The sequence below is a fragment of the Triticum urartu genome, chromosome 6, assembly GCF_003073215.2.
Source record: "Triticum urartu cultivar G1812 chromosome 6, Tu2.1, whole genome shotgun sequence".
In the NCBI taxonomy this organism is placed as follows: Eukaryota; Viridiplantae; Streptophyta; class Magnoliopsida; order Poales; family Poaceae; genus Triticum; species Triticum urartu.
Genome location: NC_053027.1, coordinates 6,711,882 through 6,721,923, shown reverse-complemented (window position 1 = coordinate 6,721,923; position 10,042 = coordinate 6,711,882).

Here is a 10,042-nt window from a genome sequence, read left to right as displayed (position 1 = left end):
ATTGGAATTACATTCTATATACATCATTCTTTTTATATATACTTTCAAAAGCACAACAAAGAATTCTGCTCCTTTATATGTATAATATGATTTACAAATACAACGATCTCGAAATCTTAAGGTTGAATTCGAAAAAATTTAACCAAATTATGTTCTACATATTAAATAACATAGATGTGCGTGAATTCATATGAGTATGCATGTTTGATAGATCGATTTTGGTTCGAGTATGGATTACATGTATCATCATCTCGAATTCAAATATTTGAATCCCTTTTTTGTTCACTCCTTTCACGCCCATCTCTCTCGCATGCATGCTCCTTCAGGTAGCTATCACTCTCTTTTCTCCAGCTCACCTGCACGCTCACTTCATGTTGCTCCTATCCTCGCAAACATGGTCTCTCGAGGTCTCCCTTGAGAAGTGTCACACTCTCCCTATCATTATAAATTACACGGTTTTCATTATCTCTCACGTCTCTACTGTTCTCTGGTATCACTCGGTACCTAAGCTTTCTTTTTCACCGCCAAACACAGTCTCCACTCGTCTTTCACTTTGTCTTTCTCTCTATGGGATTCTCTCACACACCCTATATGTCTCTACATATGACTCATACCACTAAAATCACTCTCTCTATCTCTCCTGTAGACACAACATTTGTTGTGGTCTCCTTTTCGTCTCCATCCCAGACTGACATTATTCATTTGTTTACCGATCAGACAACCCCGACTACCGTCTCCTCTCTCTCTCATAGACACACACACACACAACTCCTGCTTCCACTCCCCTTCCCGACTACCGTCTCTCTCTCACACACACAAAACTCTCGCTTTCGCACCCCGACTCGTATTTCTCTCACAAACATTTATCGACTAGCTAGCCTCTAGATAGGTTTATACACCCGCACACTCGTGCTTCCACCATCGCATACATGTCTCTCTCCCTGCTCCTTGTATCTATGTAGATTTTTCTTCCCTTCTTGAGACACGCCCTCTCGATCGTGCACACACACACTATCGCCTCATTTTAAGCTGATACCTATCGCACACACACTCCTTGTGTTTTTAACACACATGCACTCCGTCCTCCTCCACTCGCCCTCTCTCTCACACACACATGGGCTTTTTGCAACAACTAGCAAGATGCCCATGCATTGCACGGAACATCAAGATGCATTTGTATGAGTAGTTTATCTTGTGGGGGAAAAGGATGAACGAGGGAAGGCCTTATTTGCAAATGTGGAGAGGGGTGTGGGTATCTTTTTGCAAAATTGCCATAGTTTCCTTCCTATCCGTCAGATATAGATCGGATGACCTATATTGCAGGATGGCAGGCACACGATCATCACCGACAATGCTTATTATAAGAGTAGGGATAAAAAATAGAGTTGGTGATGATGGTGGGCCTGCCATCCTGCAATGTAGGTCGTCTGATTTATATCTGACGGATAGGAAGGAAAATATGGCAATTTACCCGCACTCTTCACCACATTTGCAGATAAGGCCTTCCCTCGTTCATCCTTTTCTCCCACAAGATCTTGATGTTCCGTGCAACGCACGGGCATCTTGCTAGTAAGAGTAGAAATTAGACATATACCACTTCTCGAATCTTGAAACCAACAACATTCCTCCCTTATCTCATCAAAACCGCCAAAGGAATATATTTTGAGTGAAACATAACATATTTTTAGTGATATACGTCTTTCAAAGCTAGACTTTTTTTCTATCAAATCGGTGAATATGTATTAATCCAGTGGCGGAGACAGGCCTGGGGCAGCTAGGGCTATAGCCCTAGGCCTAGAAACAACTTCCTTTGTAATTTCTTCATGCAAAGCATAGAAAATCATAGAAGTTTATCACTCAACATAGCACAGCCCCAGGCGTAATCTGCATCTAGTTCCGCCACTGTATTAATCTCTTTTGGGGAACGTTGCAGACAAAAAATTTTCCTACGGTTTCACCAAGATCCATCTATGAGTTCATCTAGCAACGAGTCATCGGATGCATCTACATACCTTTGTAGATCGCGAGCGGAAGCGTTCAAAGAACGGGGATGATGTAGTCGAACACGACGTGATCCAAATCACCGATGACCAAGCGCCGAACGGACGGCACCTCCGCGTTCAACACACGTACGGGATGGGAGACGTCTCCTCCTTCTTGATCCAGCAAGGGGGAAGGAGAGGTTGATGAAGATCCAGCAGCACGACGGCGTGGTGGTGGATGCAGGGCGTCACAGTAGCAGGGCTTCGCCTATACTACGAGAGAGAGACGTAACGGGGAGAGAGGGAGGCGCCAAAGGCTAGGTATGAAGTCCCTCCTCTCCCCCACTATATATAGGAGGGCCAAGGGGGGGGTGCGCCAGCCTAGGAGATCCAATCTCCTAGGTGCGGCAGCCAAGGGGAGGTTTCCCTCCCCCCCAAGGCACCTAGAGGTGCCTTCCACCATTGGGACTCTTCCCTTAAGTGGAACCCTAGGCGCATGGGCTTTTGGGGCTGGTGCCCTTGGCCCATCTAGGCCAAGGCGCACCCCCTACAGCCCATGTGGCCCCCCGGGACAGACAGGTGGCCCCACCCGGTGGGCCCCCGGGACCCCTCCGGTGGTCCCGGTACAATACCGATAACCCCGAAACTTGTCCCGATGGCCGAAACAGCACTTCCTATATATAATTCTTTACCTCCGGACCATTCCGGAACTCCTCGTGACGTCCGGGATCTCATCCGGGACTCCGAACAACATTCGGGTTACTGCATATACATATCTTCACAACCCTAGCGTCACCGAACCTTAAGTGTGTAGACCCTACGGGTTCGGGAGACAAGCAGACATGACCGAGACGACTCTCCGGTCAATAACCAACAGCGGGATCTGGATACCCATGTTGGCTCCCACATGCTCCACGATGATTTCATCGGATGAACCACGATGTCGAGGATTCAATCAACCCCGTATGCAATTCCCTTTGTCAATCGATATGTTACTTGCCCGAGATTCGATCGTTGGTATCCCAATACCTCGTTCAATCTCGTTACCGGCAAGTCACTTTACTCGTACCGTAATGCATGATCACATGACCAGACACTTGGTCACTTTGAGCTCATTATGATGATGCATTACCGAGTGGGCCCAGTGATACCTCTCCGTCATACGGAGTGACAAATCCCAGTCTTGATCCATGTCAACCCAACAGACACTTTCGGAGATACCCGTAGTCTACCTTTATAATCACCCAGTTACGTTGTGACGTTTGGTATACCCAAAGTACTCCTACGGTATCCGGGAGTTACACGATCTCATGGTCTAAGGAAAAGATACTTGACATTGGAAAACTCTAGCAAACGAACTACACGATCTTTATGCTATGTTTAGGATTGGGTCTTGTCCATCACATCATTCTCCTAATGATGTGATCTCGTTATCAATGACATCCAATGTCCATAGTCAGGAAACCATGACTGTCTGTTGATCAACGAGCTAGTCAACTAGAGGCTTACTAGGGACATGTTGGTGTCTATTATTCACACATGTATTACGATTTCCGGATAAAACAATTATAGCATGAATAAAGACAATTATCATGAACAAAGAAATATAATATAATACTTTTATTATTGCCTCTAGGGCATATTTCCAATAGTCTCCCACTTGCACTAGAGTCAATAATCTAGTTACATTGTGATGAATCGAACACCCATGGAATTCTGGTGTTGATCATGTTTTGCCCTAGGGAGAGGTTTAGTCAACGGATCTGCTACGTTCAGGTCCGTATGTACTTTACAAATCTCTATGTCTCCATCTTGAACATTTTCACGAATGGAGTTGAAGCGACACTTGATGTGCCTTGTCTTCTTGTGAAATCTGGGCTCCTTGGCAAGTGCAATAGCTCCAGTGTTGTCACAAAAGAGTTTGATTGGCCCCGACGCATTGGGTATGACTCCTAGGTCGGTGATGAACTCCTTCACCCATATTGCTTCATGTGCTGCCTCCGAGGCTGCCATGTACTCTGCTTCACATGTTGATCCCGCCACGACACTCTGCTTGCAGCTGCACCAGCTTACTGCTCCACCATTCAACATATACACGTATCCGGTTTGTGACTTAGAGTCATCCAGATCTGTGTCGAAGCTAGCGTCGACGTAACCCTTTACGACGAGCTCTTCATCACCTCCATAAACGAGAAACATTTCCTTAGTCCTTTTCAGGTACTTCAGGATATTCTTGACCACTGTCCAGTGTTCCTTGCCGGGATTACTTTGGTACCTTCCTACCAAACTTATGGCAAGGTTTACATCAGGTCTGGTACACAGCATGGCATACATAATAGAACCTATGGCTGAGGCATAGGGGATGACACTCATCTCTTCTATATCTTCTGCCGTGGTCGGACATTGAGCTGAGCTCAATTTCACACCTTGCAACACAGGCAAGAACCCCTTCTTAGACTGATCCATATTGAACTTCTTCAATATCTTATCAAGGTATGTGCTTTGTGAAAGACCTATGAGGCGTCTCGATCTATCCCTATAGATCTTGATGCCTAATATATAAGCAGCTTCTCCAAGGTCCTTCATTGAAAAACTCTTATTCGAGTAGGCCTTGGTGTTGTCCAAGAGTTCTATATCATTTCCCATCAAAAGTATGTCATCTACATATAGTATGAGAAATGCTACAGAGCTCCCACTCACTTTCTTGTAAACACAGGCTTCTCCATAAGTCTGCGTAAACCCAAACGCTTTGATCATCTCATCAAAGCGAATGTTCCAACTCCGAGATGCTTGCACCAGCCCATAAATCAAGCGTTGGAGCTTGCACACTTTGTCAGCATTCTTAGGATCGACAAAACCTTCCGGCTGCATCATATACAATTCTTCCTTAAGGAAACCATTAAGGAATGCCGTTTTGACGTCCATTTGCCATATTTCATAATCGTAAAATGCGGCAATTGCTAACATGATTCGGACGGACTTTAGCTTCGCTACCGGTGAGAAAGTCTCATCGTAGTCAACCCCTTGAACTTGTCGATAACCCTTAGCGACAAGCCGAGCTTTATAGATGGTCACATTACCATCCGCGTCTGTCTTCTTCTTAAAGATCCATTTATTTTCTATGGCTCGCTGCTCAACGGGCAAGTCAGTCAAAGTCCATACTTCGTTTTCATACATGGATCCTATCTCGGATTTCATGGCTTCTAGCCATTTGTCGGAATCCGGGCCCGCCATCGCTTCTTCATAGTTTGAAGGTTCACCGTTGTCTAACAACATGATTTCCAAGACAGGGTTGCCGTACCACTCTGGTGCGGAACGTGTCGTTGTGGACCTTCGAATTTCAGTAGGAGCTTGATCAGAAGTATCTTGATCATTATCATTAACTTCCTCTCTAGTCGGTGCTGGCACCTTAGGAACATTTTCTTGAGTTGCGTCATTTTCCGGTTCAAGAGGTAATACTTCATCAAGTTCTACTTTCCTCCCACTTACTTCTTTCGAGAGAAACTCCTTCTCTAGAAAGGACCCATTCTTGGCAACAAAGATCTTGCCTTCGGATCTGAGGTAGAAGGTATACCCAATAGTTCTTTTGGGTATCCTATGAAGACGCATTTTTCCGACTTGGGTTCGAGCTTCTCAGGTTGAAGTTTCTTGACATAAGCATCGCATCCCCAAACTTTTAGAAACGACAGCTTAGGTTTCTTCCCAAACCATAATTCATATGGTGTCGTCTCAACGGATTTCGACGGAGCCCTATTTAAAGTGAATGCGGCAGTCTCTAAAGCATAGCCCCAAAAGGATAGCGGTAAATCGGTAAGAGACATCATAGATCGCACCATATCTAATAGAGTGCGATTACGACGTTCGGACACACCATTACGCTGAGGTGTTCCAGGCGGCGTGAGTTGTGAAACTATTCCACATTTTCTTAAGTGTGTGCCAAATTCATGACTCAAGTATTCTCCTCCACGATCTGATCGCAGAAACTTGATTTTCCTGTCTCGTTGATTCTCAACCTCACTCTGAAATTCCTTGAACTTTTCAAAGGTTTCAGACTTGTGTTTCATTAAGTAGATATACCCATATCTACTTAAGTCATCAGTGAGGGTGAGAACATAACGATAGCCACCGCGAGCCTCAACACTCATTGGACCGCACACATCAGTATGTATGATTTCCAATAAGTTGGTTGCTCGCTCCATTGTTCCTGAGAACGGAGTCTTGGTCATTTTTACCCATGAGGCATGGTTCGCACGTGTCAAATGATTCATAATCAAGAGACTCTAAAAGTCCATCAGCATGGAGCTTCTTCATGCGTTTGACACCTATGTGACCAAGGCGGCAGTGCCACAAGTATGTGGGACTATCATTATCAACCTTGCATCTTTTGGTACTCACCTTATGAACATGTGTAGCATTACGTTCGAGATTCATAAAGAATAAACCATTCACCATAGGAGCATGACCATAAAACATATCTCTCATATAAATAGAACAACCATTATTCTCGGATTTAAATGAGTAGCCATCTCGAATTAAACGAGATCCCGATACAATGTTCATGCTCAAAACTGGTACTAAATAACAATTATTAAGGTTTAAAACTAATCCCGAAGGTAAATGTAGAGGTAGCGTGCCGACGGCGATCACATTGACCTTGGAACCATTCCCGACGCGCATCGTCACCTCATCCTTTGCCAGTTTTCGCTTATTCCGCAGCCCCTGCTTTGAGTTACAAATGTGAGCAACTGCACCGGTATCAAATACCCAGGAGCTACTACAGACACTAGTAAGGTACACATCAATTACATGTATATCACATATACCTTTTGTTTTGCCGGCCTTCTTGTCTGCTAAGTATTTGGGGCAGTTCCGCTTCCATTGACCGCTTCCCTTGCAATAAAAGCACTCAGTCTCGGGCTTGGGTCCATTCTTTGGCTTCTTCCCAGCATCTTGCTTGCCGGGCGCGGCAACTTCTTTGCCGTCCTTCTTGAAGTTCTTTTTACCCTTGCCTTTCTTGAACTTAGTGGTTTTATTCACCATCAACACTTGATGTTCCTTCTTGACTTCTACCTTTGCTGATTTCAGCATAGCAAATACTTCAGGAATGGTCTTTACCATCCCCTGCATATTGAAGTTCATCACAAAGCTCTTGTAGCTTGGTGGAAGCGACTGGAGGATTCTGTCAATGACCGCGTCATCCGGGAGATTAACTCTCAGCTGAGTCAAGCGGTTATGTAACCCAGACATAGTGAGTATGTGCTCACTGACAGAACTATTTTCCTCCATCTTACAGCTGAAGAACTTATCGGAGACTTCATATCTCTCGATCCGGGCATGAGCTTGAAAAACCATTTTCAGCTCCTCGAACATCTCATATGCTCCATGTCTCTCAAAACGTTTTTGGAGCCCCGGCTCTAAGCTGTAAAGCATGCCGCACTGAACGAGGCAGTAGTGATTTCTATCTCGCAGATTTTGGTTTCGGGCAGTTACTGCGACTTTCCCCGCTTCGTTCAAATTTTGCAGAGTGCACGTTTACCGTGCCAACTCAATTCGAATGCCGTTTGTATTCTTTTTTTTCGGGCGGGATCCATTTTCAATTGGAATTACATTCTATATACATCATTCTTTTTATATATACTTTCAAAAGCACAACAAAGAATTCTGCTCCTTTATATGTATAATATGATTTACAAATACAACGATCTCGAAATCTTAAGGTTGAATTCGAAAAAATTTAACCAAATTATGTTCTACATATTAAATAACATAGATGTGCGTGAATTCATATGAGTATGCATGTTTGATAGATCGATTTTGGTTCGAGTATGGATTACATGTATCATCATCTCGAATTCAAATATTTGAATCCCTTTTTTGTTCACTCCTTTCACGCCCATCTCTCTCGCATGCATGCTCCTTCAGGTAGCTAGGAGTAGTCATCAGTACGTGTCTGCCAAGCGTTCATAGCGTCTTGGTTCTGTGGGACGGGTGGATACCCTAGCGGTGCTTGTAGGACATAATCTTTTCTTGGCAGCTATGAGGATGATCCTCAGGTTCCGGACCCAGTCCGTATAGTTGCTGCCATCGTCTTTCAGCTTGGTTTTCTCTAGGAACGCGTTGAAGTTGAGGACAACGTTGGCCATTTGATCTACAAGACATATTGTAAAGATTTTAGACTAAGTTCATGATAATTAAGTTCATCTAATCAAATTATTCAATGAACTCCCACTTAGATAGACATCCCTCTTCTAGTCATCTAAGTATAACATGATCCGAGTTGACTAGGCCGTGTCCGATCATCACGTGAGACGGACTAGTCAACATCGGTGAACATCTTCATGTTGATCGTATCTTCTATACGACTCATGCTCGACCTTTCGGTCTTCTGTGTTCCGAGGCCATGTCTGTACATGCTAGGCTCATCAAGTCAACCTAAGTGTATTGCATGTGTAAATCTGTCTTACACCCGTTGTATGTGACGTTGGAATCTATAACACCCGATCATCATGTGGTGCTTCGAAACAACGAACTGTCGCAACAGCGCACAATTAGGGGGAACACTTTCTTGAAATTATTATGAGGGATCATCTTATTTATACCGTCGTTCTAAGTAAACAAGATGCAAAACATGATAAACATCACATGCAATCAAATAATAAACGTGACATGATATGGCCAATATCACATAGCTCCTTTGATCTCCATCTTGGGGCTCCATGATCATCTTGTCACGGCTTGACACCATGATCCCCATCATCATGATCTCCATCATCGTGTCTCCATGAAGTTGCTCGCCAACTATTACTTCTACTACTATGGCTAACGCGTTTAGCAATAAAGTAAATAATTTACATGGCGTTTCTCAATGACACGCAGGTCATATAAAAATAAAGACAACTCCTATGGCTCCTGCCGGTTGTCATACTCATCGACATGCAAGTCGTGATTCCTATTACAATAGCATGAACATCTCATACATCACATATAGATCATTCATCATTCATCACAACTTTGGCCATATCATATCACAAACCACTTGCTGCAAAAACAAGTTAGACGTCCTCTAATTGTTGTTGCAAGTTTTACGTGGCTGAAGTAGGGTTCTAGCAAGAACGTTTTCTTACCTACGTGAAAGCCACAACGTGATTTGTCAACTTCTATTTACCCTTCATAAGGACCCTTTTCATCGAATCCGCTCCAACTAAAGTAGGAGAGACAGACACCCGCCAGCCACCTTATGCATCTAGTGCATGTTAGTCGGTGGAACCGGTCTCACGTAAGTACGTGTAAGGTTGGTCCGGGCCGCTTCATCCCACAATACGCTGAAGCAAGATAAGACTAGTAGCGGCAAGAAAGTTGACAAATCTACGCCCACAACAAATTGTGTTCTACTCGCGCAAGAAGAACTACGCATAGACCTAGCTCATGATGCCACTGTTGGGGAACGTTGCAGAAAACAAAAATTTTCCTACTCGTTTCACCAAGATCCATCTAGGAGTTCATCTAGCAACGAGTGATCGGATGCATCTACATACCTTTGTAGATCGCGAGCGGAAGTGTTCAAAGAACGGGGATGATGTAGTCGAACACGACGTGATCAAATCACCGATGACCAAGCGCCGAACGGACGGTGCCTCCGCGTTCAACACACGTAGGGACGGGAGACGTCTCCTCCTTCTTGATCCGGCAAGGGGGAGGAGAGGTTGATGAAGATCCAGCAGCACGACGGCGTGGTGGTGGATGCAGGGCGTCACAGTAGCAGGGCTTCGCCTATACTACGAGAGAGAGACGTAACGGGGAGAGAGGGAGGCGCCAGGGGCTGAGGTATCAAGTTCCTCCTCTCCCCCACTATATATAGGAGGGCCAAGCGGGGTGGTGCGCCAGCCTAGGAGATCCAATCTCCTAGGTGCGGCAGGCAAGGGGAGGTTTCCCTCCCCCCAAGGCACCTAGAGGTGCCTTCCACCATTGGGACTCTTCCCTTATGTGGAAACCTAGGAGCATGGGCTTTTGGGGCTGGTGCCCTTGGCCATGCAGGCCAAGGCGCACCCCCTACAGCCCAT